General features: G+C 45.3%; 1 long non-coding RNA gene across 1 annotated transcript; it reads right to left on the bottom strand.

The window, feature by feature from the left end:
* Positions 1–228: 228 nt before the first annotated feature.
* On the bottom strand, positions 229–9,362 carry LOC148542972 (uncharacterized). The gene is made up of 3 exons (XR_015875242.1): positions 9,282–9,362; positions 426–482; positions 229–320 (listed from the first exon to the last, which is right to left on the bottom strand). It is a non-coding gene; the product is annotated as an uncharacterized LOC148542972 (long non-coding RNA).
* Positions 9,363–11,032: the final 1,670 nt, after the last annotated feature.

Raw genomic sequence — 11,032 nt, 5'->3', positions numbered from 1 at the left:
ATAGACATCTTTTCACAACACAATTTAATAAATATTGGAATATACTTACCTCCTAACTATATCTCTGAAGCGTTCATCACCAGTGCTTAGGATATCCCCACTCCCCTTTCCTTACGTAAAAAATTATAATGAAAAAAAAAAACAGAATTATGCAGATTCTTACAGGGTTGGGAAGGGACATCTTGGCTTCCTCCAAGCTTTTGTTTCGACATAAAAAAAATAAAATAAACATATCAAAGCAAAAAAACATGGCCTTCTATAAATGTAATACATAAAATGAAGTAGACGGCAAAAACAGAGCGTGTTTTTCTTTAATTTTTCTGAAAAAAAAAATATAGGAATTAACCAAAACCACTTACTGGAAAACATGTCAGGTTAAGGCAAACTCAAAACTAGAGATGCATGCAGTACTCAGATGTACTTACCAGGGACAACAAATAAGGATGCTTGATAAAGCTGTAGGCAAATATAAACCCAAACAACTACAGAAAAGATACAAAATGAAACAATAACCATTTAGGATTTTCCAAAAACACTTCATGGAAAACATGTCAGGTTAAGACAAACTCAAACTACAGATGCATGCAGAACTCAGATGTACTTACCAGGCTGAAAAGTTAACAAGATATTGTGCCAACACTCCAACAAACACCAGCCAACAACCATCAATAAAGCGCAAGTAATGGCCCAAACACCTGAATCTTAAATAGGGTGCAAACTCCAGATTTTTTTTTTTTTTTAGTGATTTGATAATTAAAAAACAAAATAGAAAAAAAAAAACGTACGCACAGCCCTCGCCGCATAAGCAATGATGCATACACAACCAATCATGCGTAAGCTTCTATAAATACGCCTCAAACCAACACTAGTACTCATGCTTTCAACAAAATTCAGACCATGGACTCTAAGGAGCTTAAAAACCAGACACCAGCTCAATTAAGTAAGTTTCTTTACCAGTGTTTGCACTTCACACTAAAATGAATGACAGTTTGAATTACACATGCTTCACAAACTAAACTACAAATGTACATTTTGTAGGTGTAGACCCTCAATATTGTCCATGCACCCCGAAATATGGGGGCTGTACAGAAGAAACGGATATAGGATGAGATAGGCAGGGCTGTCAATATGGCGGGGAACATGCACTGAACCAATGGGGAGGTTCGAAGATGGTACGGTATTGCTATTATTAATGTTGTTTGCTATTTAACGTGTCAAATTTTACATAGTAATTTAAATACTAATTTTTGAAAAAACATTGACAGGTGGATGGACTTCAAGTATCGGCTGAAGAGGAAGCTCACAAATAGGGCTGAGCATGCCTTGGGGACAGGTGGTGGTTCCACCCCTGAGTCCCTCACATTAACATCTTTGGAAGAGATGGCTCAGGGGTGTGTTGAGGAAGAGGAGGTAGTCGGCATGTCCATTATGGACACGGATATGCCCAACTTTGCTCCACATGGTAGAGAAGGTAATTGTTTTATTTTAAACACCCATCACAAACCAAACAACTTTTAAAAAAAAAAAACATACACAATCTGATTTTTGCAATTTTGCTTCTTTACAGAACCAGAGGAGGAACAGTCTTCTCCTGAGGTGAGGGCTGGGCCCAGCAGATATGGAGGCTCTGCAGGGAATGACCCAATTTCACCATCTGGGGACCCTGTGGAGCCCACTCCTAGGGCACCACCCGCCCAGGCATTGTCCCTCCTCACCAAGTTTGTCGACCAGACTCAGCAGAATACATCTGCTGAGTATAGAGGCCACTCTGCTGAGGGTGGCGGAGGCCCTGGAGACATCTGCTGCGGCCCAGATTTGGATGGCTGATGCCCAGGAGCAGGCAAACAGATTTGCCATGTTGGAGCGACCCTCCCTTCCAGAAATTCCAGCAAGGACCACCCCCTCTGGCAGCCCATCAGCCACCCCCCAAATTATGGCGAGCCCTATGCCTAGGCCAAAGCCAAAACATCAAGCTCTGGCCAGGCCACTCGGCGTGTTACACGCCAGTCGACTGTTGCGAAGCCGAATCTTCAGCCGAGGCGTAAAAAACACCGCAAATAGCACTGCCTATCTCGACCTCCAGCCATTCATGTGCAGTCCCCATATTTCTTGCAACCCATACCTCCATCTCCTTTCTCGTGATTTTAAAATGTTTATTCATTTAAAGTTATGGTTTTCATTTTGTTTGCAAACAAATGTTTCAAGCCAGGAATTTAAATGGCTCAAAATTACGTTACAAAAGCACAAATAAAATACATTGTACAATAAAAATTTGGACATTCGAAAATTTTCATTTGTAATATAATTAACAAATATACAGGGTTAAGAAACACAGGAAAAAGCCATTTGATTATCTTAAACAGCTGGTGTCAATAATATGCAAAAGTAACGTACCTATATATATATATATATATATATATATATATATATATATATAAACATGTTTGCTAAGGCATCAATAGTAAATTTGTTAAGATAATTCGCAAATGCAAACGCACCGGAATAATTGGTCAGTCAATTATCCCTGTTATTAGCAACAACTTAGACGATTATTAGGTGCTTGCACTCCTAACATCAGTTACATTAGATAGTATCGAATCTACTATGGGGCTTGCGGGAGCCCATACCTTACCACAAGCTGTACGATCATCCAGACCTGAAACCTGCTCGCAGAGTAATGTATTACTCCTTCTGGCCTTCTATGTAGCTCGCAGCAGGTAATGCATGTACGCCCCTAAAACGCCGTGCGAATGCTGGGGCACGCCTGCGTTTTTAGACCACCACCCCCGTCAACACCCACAGACGGCCTTTCCTGTTAATCAACTATCGGGAGTCACTTCCTGCTCGCAGGCCGTGCAAGCGACGGAATATGGCATTGCAAGGACTCGTACGCACAAAGAAGTGCACACATGCGTGGTCTGATAACATCGGCCGCGTATGAGTGAGCGGCCACTTGCGAGCGGCTCTGAATCAGGTCCTTAGTCTGCCCTGTTCCACTTGTCTATGGTTAAGTGGACATTGGGTACAACCGGATTTTTTAGAACACTTTTTCTGACGTCTCTGTACATTCTTGGTATCGCCTGCTTAGTGAAGTGGAATCTAGATGGGATTTGGTACCAGGGACACACTACCTCCATCAATTGTCTAAATCCCACTGCACTAATGGCGGATACCGGACGCACGTCTAACACCAACATAGCTGTCAAGGCCTTAGTTATCCACTTTGCAACAGGATGACTGCTGTTGTACTTCATCCTCCTCGCTAAGGACTGTTGGAGGGTCAATTGCTTAGTAAAAGAAGTAGTGGTGTTCCAACTTCCTTTCTGGGATGATGAACGACTCCCAGGAGCAGCGGCAGCAGTAGGCATAGCAATGCAGGATCCTCCGGAGGAATCCCGAATAGGAGAGGAGTCAGTCATGCCAGTGACATGAATCAAAAAGATCAAATCTGATGGCGCCTAATCACAGTATCTAATTATCGATATACAAAGAACCAAAAATGGACAGCTGTAACTAACAGAGGGATCGGCACCCTGCAATGTAAATTAGAAAATAAAAAAAACAATATAATTGCGCTAGTCCAATTGGTAATGTTCCAATCTAAAAGTCTGGTTTGCACATATTTTTATTCACATAACAATATACAAGGACACAAAAAAAGTCTATATTATTATAATTAATAAAAAATGGAAATAAAAATAATAAACATCAAAATAAAAACACAAGGAATAAATCCTTCTAATAATGAAATATTAGCTTCAATTACACTAATTTAAATGAAACATGTGTAGCATGAATCAATTGTAAACATAAAATCCAATCCTGCTTGTCTGAATGTGACAATTCGGAAAAATACAGCAACAATTGCAATTGGCACTGGTTCCTCAAAAGCCTTTTTGTTCTGCGCATTATTAGGAATATATCCAGTTTAAATTCACATAGAAAGTGTCCCAATAATCTCCAGGCTGTATTATCAGCAGCAATACATACTCCGTAGAAGTTAACAGGTAGAGTTTACCTCAGCTTAAGAAACACAGTGAGATGCAGTCTTGTATATGAACACTGGGCCTGATTCAGAGCGGCCTCCTGGCCGCTCGCATAGCTGTGGGTGACCACCCACAGCTATAGCGAGCGGCCAGGTTGATGGCCGCGATGGACAAGACCATCGCGACCATCGGGCTTGCGACGAGACCTTTGTGGTAGGGTCTCGTTGCCGCAAGCCCCAGAGAGCTTTCGACTCTAACAGAGCCGGAAGCTCTCCCACTGACATCACTGGTGATGTCAGTGGGGCCGCCCCCAAACGGCAAGCGTTCCGTTGGGAACACCTCCGTTTGGCCAGCCACCCCCCCAGCCCGCCCACCAAAAACGGGGCGAGCTGTCACTCACCATCGACAGCTCGCCCCCTTTGGTGCGAGACCCTGTGCTAGCCGTCGCTAGCCAGTTCAGTCGTGCGCATGCCCAGTGGGAAACATCGACCCGGTTGTGAGCGCTCAGCGCTTGCGACCGGGTCTGAATCAGGCCCACTGTGTAATGATGCTGCATGGATTTGCATCAATAGGACATGATCCTTGGGACAATAGCCATCAGTGGAAGTAAAAAAAAGCTGTACAAGCTGTAATTGCCTCCGCTAAAGTTCTATACTGGTGTCCCAGTGATGACAGTGGGGCCGCCCCCAAACGGCAAGCGTTCCGTTGGGAATGCCTCCGTTTGGCCGGCCACCCCCCCCCCGGCCCGGCCACCAAATGGGGCGAGCTGTCACTCACCATCGACAGCTCGCTCCCTTTGGTGCGAGACCCTGAGCGACGGAGCAGCCGTCGCTAGCTGGGTCTCGCGCATGCGCACGACGGAGCCAGTTCCATCGTGCGCATGCCCAGTGGGCAAACATCGACCCAGTTGTGAGTGCTCAGCGCTTGCGAACGGGTCTGAATCAGGCCCACTGTGTAATGATGCTGCATGGATTTGCATCAATAGGGCATGATCCTTGGGACAATAGCCATCAGTGGAAGTAAAAAAAAGCTGTACAAGCTGTAATTGCCTCCGCTAAAGTTCTATACTGGTGTCCTAATACATAGGCTCTGTTGTTGGTGTAGAGAGCCAGCACGCAATTGGAGTGTGGTATAAGGACTGAGAGCCTGATTCAGAGCCGGACGCTATTTGCGGACGGTTGTTCCAAAAAAGGGGCCGGCTATTTAAATTGAGCGCTCGCTCTTTGCGGTTTGTTGACGCCTCTATGTCTGAGCAAGTGAGCGAACGAAAAATGCGCTCGCTATTTTGTAAAGACGCCCCTTTGCCGTTCGCATCACACGTCATCTCTGGTATTTATTAGATTAATCGGGTATATCGAAAGGCATCTGAACTGCTCGCAGTTCTTGTGGTAGGTTTTTCTTACCGCTATCACTGCGAGCAGTTCAGGCTAAAAGACAACCAAGTGACGTGGTCGATGACGCTCCTTTACTAATTATGCACTCCCATTAAACGCCCTTTTGACCATTACGCACGCCTGCGTTCGGATCTCCACACCCCCGTTTTCAAGCACCTTCGCCTGTTACCACCCACAAACGGTATATTCTGTCAATCAAATTAGCAGCCCCTCGCTGTTTTTCTAGCGCACGATTTCCGACCACAATGACTGGTTTGCGCATGCGCATTACGACCCGTACGCCTGCGCAGTTGAGCGAACATCGCTCAGAGCAAACAAGTGGCCGCTTACGAGCGGCTCTGAATGAGTTCCGTGTGCAGTTCCTGTGTGTGCTGTGGGCCTGATTCAGAGCCGGACGCTATTTGCGCTCGCTCGTTCAGAAAAAGGGGTCGGCTATTAAAATTGAGCACTCGCTCTTTGCGGTCTGTTGACGCCTCTATGTCTGAACGAGCGAACGAAACATGCGCTCGCTATTTTGTAAAGACGCCCCCTGGCCGCTCTCATTCCTACATCATCTCCGCTATTTATTTGATTAATCAAGTGCATCGAAAGGCGTCTGAACTGCTAGCAGTGCTTGTGGTTGGATTTTCCTACCGCAATCATGCGAACAGTTCAGGCTAAGAAACAACCAAGTGACGTGGTCGATGACGCTGCTTTGTTAATTATGCACACCCTTAAAACGCCCGTTTTGACCTTTTGGCACGCCTGCGTTCGGATCTCCACTCCCCGTTTTCAAGCACCTTCCCCTGTTACCACCCACAAACGCCTCAAATTCTGTCACTCAAATTGTCAGGCATTCGCTATTTTGCGAGCACATGAATTTCGACCGCAATGAATGGTTCGCGCATGCGTATTACAACCCATACGCATGCGCAGTTGTGCGAACATCGCTCGGAGCGAACGAGCGGCCGCTTACGAGCGGCTCTGAATCAGGCCCAGTGGGCATACACAGCTCATGTATGTAATCAGCAAAGTATAGCTCAAATCCAACAATTGCACTGCATACTCACACACTCATTATGTAGACAGAATGATACCAGTCATATGTAGTCACGGAGAGCGGACGTAGCATGTAATCGCTCCAAGTAGTAGATCCATATATAGCACAGCAAGTAACAGCTCTAGCAGGAAGGCTTGGAGTGGATAATGATTAGATAAACCCACAGTCCTAATGCATTTCCCTTCAGTGTTAAGGTTCATCAGAGGATTGTGGGTCATGTTTAAATAGTAATCTCTATTAGTAAATTCAACACATATGAGTAAAATCAATTACACGGTCCTTTTAAAATGTCCGGTGATGGTTCTTTTAAAATGTATATTTTTTAGATATATTTTTAATTATTATTATTGATTGGCTATATCTTTGATTTTATTTTCATTTTCACAAAGTCTGGTTTGCATATATTTTATGAAGTAATGATATGGTTGTTTATATGAATGTATATGTTACCTATTAATAAGCATAGGACTTAGGGTTAACATCCCTGCTGTCTAATTGATTTTACTCATATGTGTTCAATTCACACATTCGTTCCAACATCAGTACGGATGCCCTTGAACAGGGATTGCACATACACACTTGAATGAGTTGATCAACGACGGAACGATCACTGTTCCATCCTTCATTAACATACCATGATATTGCTAGGTTTGATGTGCTGCACATAAAACCTAGCGACCGTCTCTAGTGGCCGTGGGAGCTTGCAATCACCTGTACACAGAGTGATGTAAGCAATTTGTCGTTACAAACAGCAAATCATCCCGACATTGCTCGAGTACAGGGTTGCCATCAGAAATTGTAGGGCCTGGTACTGGCAAAATAGGCAGGCCTTCCCCCCCGTGGTGGTGCAGAGGTGGGCAGAGCTACACTGGAGGGGTGGGACATCAATTGGCGCATTTATATATATATTCCTCCTGTAAACTGCTTCAAAGTTTTGTATTACCTATGTATGATGATATAAAATGCATCATGGCGCAGTAGTGACATCCTGGATTGGTGCAGTAATGGAGTGAAGGTGTTCGCAAGTGCATATTGTAGCTTCATGCACTGCCCACAGATGAATAATTACACAAAAATGACAGGTGGGAAGGCTGAATTATTATTATACACTAGCCATGTTATTATAGTCTACTACTCACTTGAATCTGAGCAATCCAAATCCTGAAAGGACACAAAGAACCCTCTCTCAATTTTCAGCAGATATGCACCAGCAGTCAGCGAGACAAATAGCGATGGCATTTCTAATATGGCACTGGCCGTGAGCCAATCACAGCTTGCGGGACGGCAGCCAATCAGGAGCGGCAGCTGCAGCCACTCCTTATTGGTTGACATTAAGCAAGTTGTGATTGGCTCGCGGCAGGCACCATATAGAAATGCAGCTGCCAGTGCACTGCTCGCTGTTTCTCGCTGGCTGTCGGTGCATATCTGTAAAACTGCCACCCATGCTCTTCGCTCTCCCCGGGCCAGGGACTCCGGCCCCAGCAGTCCCCACCTGATGGTGGCCCAGCTTCAGTGTGTACCCAGCTTAATGCATAAAATAATTACCAACATTGATGTTTGAATACTACCAATGAAATAATAGGTTCAGCACAGCCATGAGCAATGGGTTTATATTAGGGATGGACATCGAAATTCGATGGTTACAGACCTTCAATGACAGGATTTTTACCGTTCGATGGTGATTTTCCAATGTTTTCCACCATTGAATAGTAATGTTTTAATGGTGTTCCAATCGTTAACTTTTTTTTTATATCCTGAGAGCTGCGCTGCCCCAGGCTCCTACTCTCTGCATCAGGGCATCTTGGGTTTGTTGAAGGTTGGCTCTGTTTGGTCCTTCCGCTCTCTAGGCAGCAGAGCACATTGCTACCTCTGATAGGTTCTCAATGTCTTAGAGAGCCAATCAGAGCGCAGACTTTGCCACTGCAGCAGCCAGCTAGCTAGCGGTCACAGGGCTCAGGAGGAGACAGGAGAGAGGAGTGATTGTCTGCATGGAAAGCAAAGAGATGACCTGCAGGGGAGCAAAGTGATGATATGCAGGGGTAGAGGAGTGTAGATTTGCAGGAGTGAGGGTGAGGTCTGCAAGGGGAGAGGAGGGATAGTCTGTAGATGACTGGAGCATTGATTTGCAGAGGGAGAGAAGGAATGAACTGCAATAGGACAGGGGGATGATCAGTGGCGTATCTATAATGGGTGTAGTGTGTGCAGGGCACACGGGCCCTCGGGTCCAGGGGGGCCCCGCACTGCACACACTGCACCCACATTATTTTAGACCTACTTGTCCGTGGTCCCACGTCGGGTGTCTGCGCATGCGCAGAACACCGGAAAATGGCCGTGGCGGCCATTTTTCCGGTTTTCTGCAAATGCGCAGTAGACTCCGGGCACTAGAGTGTGCCCGGAGTCTACGGCGCATGCGGAGAACGCCAGAAAAATGGACGCCGCGGCCATTTTCCGGCGTTCTGCGCATGCGCAGTAGACTCCGGGCACACTCTAGTGCCCGAAGTCTACCAAGGCTCCGGTGACTGGCTAGCCGCGTCAGTCGGCTGCCGGCCACCGGGGAGAGAGGAGGGGGCCCCGCACGAGGAGTGCACATGGGCCCCCTCCTCTCTTAAGACGCCCCTGGGGATGACTATATATATATATATATATATATATATGATATCTTGGTGATCCGGCACTCTAGATAATAGAGCAACATATCAGGTGCCTTCCGCTGATGATGGACAGGTAAACAGGGAAAAATGCAGCGGCACTCGGAGACTTGTATTGAATCAAAAAAGCATATATTTACTCCAACGTTTCAGAGCCTTCAGGCTCTTTTTTCAAGGAATGCAGACAATAAGACAAACATACATTGAGTTTTACCGTAAATACCCAGAAGTAATTAGAGCTGAGTGAGGTCGGGTGCAGGAGCGCGTCCAGCAGCTCACGCAGAGTGATGACTGGAGCGTCCCCGGCTGATGACGTTAGCCGCTCTGTCACCGCCGCTACCATGGTAACGCGATGCTATGCTAGCATGTCGTCTCTCCGACCCCACAACAGCTATAAAAGAAACAAAGACTACATTGTTCCCACAATACATGAACTAAACAATAATTGAAGAATGAATTACCAAAGAAAATCCACACGAAAAGGAAATATATAAAAAACACTGAACATATTGTAACGTACATTATAGACATCTACATATATAGACCCATTACTATAAAATCACATAACAATATACTACTTAAGACAACTGCACTAATCGAGGGACAGGATCAATCAGTAGTTATTCTAAACTACATACATCATATTTCACAAGAATTATTAAATAGATATAGTCGCCTGCATGTTAAATGACCCAGAGTGGAAACATTAACTGGAATATTTCAAAGTGCACATTATATTCATAAAGGATACCCAGGTACTACTAATATGCAAATAAACACTCAAAAAAATACACTCCATTGTATTTTCTCATTTAGTCCCCGCGGGTTGATGGTATTTAGCTGGTGAATCCAGCGTGTCTCACATTTAAGTAATTGGCCACCACGGTCACCTCCTTGTAATGTCTTCGGGACATGATCGATAATCATATGTTTTAACGTGGCCAAACTATGGCCAGCCATATAGAAGTGCCGGTACACTGGTTTATCAGACGGTTTGCCAGTTAGAGCTGAGCGTATGGCAGATCGATGTAACGCCACATATATATATATACATATATATAAACAATAAGTATCTAGTACAACACAGACAGGAAGCCCTGTATGCCTTGTCCTGTGACTGTCCTGCTGCGCCTCCCAGCTAGTGATATACAGCCGGACTCCATTCACTCCGGCTAGCCAGGTATTGCACATGTGCGAATCCGGATAACTACGAATACATAAACCATCACAATGGATTTGCCATCTAATGCTTTTGATGCAATGGTTAGCTACCATTGCATGACATCGTTTGATAGCGAAAGCACTTCAAACCATTCAATTACAGGCTGCCGATGTCCATCTCCAGTTTAAATACGAAACAGGAACCCTGTTATATATACAGTTGTCCAATATAAAAAAAAAAATATAGAAATTTTTCAGACACAAATCTATAACTACTTGCCTGGCATGGTTGCATAAGATGCGACCACACAAGACTGGACTTTCACTGTTGCATCTGATTCGACCTGTCAGAAACACCCACCGTAGCTGCTTAAGGCTAATCTTCCTGCAGCTGCCAGTCTCAGTGCACTGTGCCAACCCCTATACACCAACAGCTCCCTTCCTAGTCTACGCCTCTCTCCAAGCCAAAGTGAAAGATGATCCTATTAGAATTGGCCACCCATGGTTGCAGAAAGACCACCTTTCTGCAGCCAAAGTTTAAAGGGCTCAGGGCAGCTGCTGCTTCACACCTTCTCTTCCCAGGCCACACTGTGATGAACGGTGGTTCCTAGCAAGATCACCGATCAGCCTGTGGACCTGGGCTCTGATTCAGCAATGCACATATATGCACTGCCTAACGCAGATTCCCGATGGTCGGGAACCTGCACAGGTGCTGGACCCATACTACACATGTGCAGTACGCCTCCTGCTACATTACCATAATTGCATGGACGGAATTTCAGAGCTGCTTGCGTGCAATTCCGT

Source organism: Taudactylus pleione, unplaced genomic scaffold (assembly GCF_031769625.1).
Source record: "Taudactylus pleione unplaced genomic scaffold, aTauple2 ptg000007l, whole genome shotgun sequence".
In the NCBI taxonomy this organism is placed as follows: domain Eukaryota; kingdom Metazoa; phylum Chordata; class Amphibia; order Anura; family Myobatrachidae; genus Taudactylus; species Taudactylus pleione.
The sequence above is the reverse complement of the archived record's forward strand: the minus strand, read 5'-3'. Positions and strand labels throughout refer to the sequence as shown.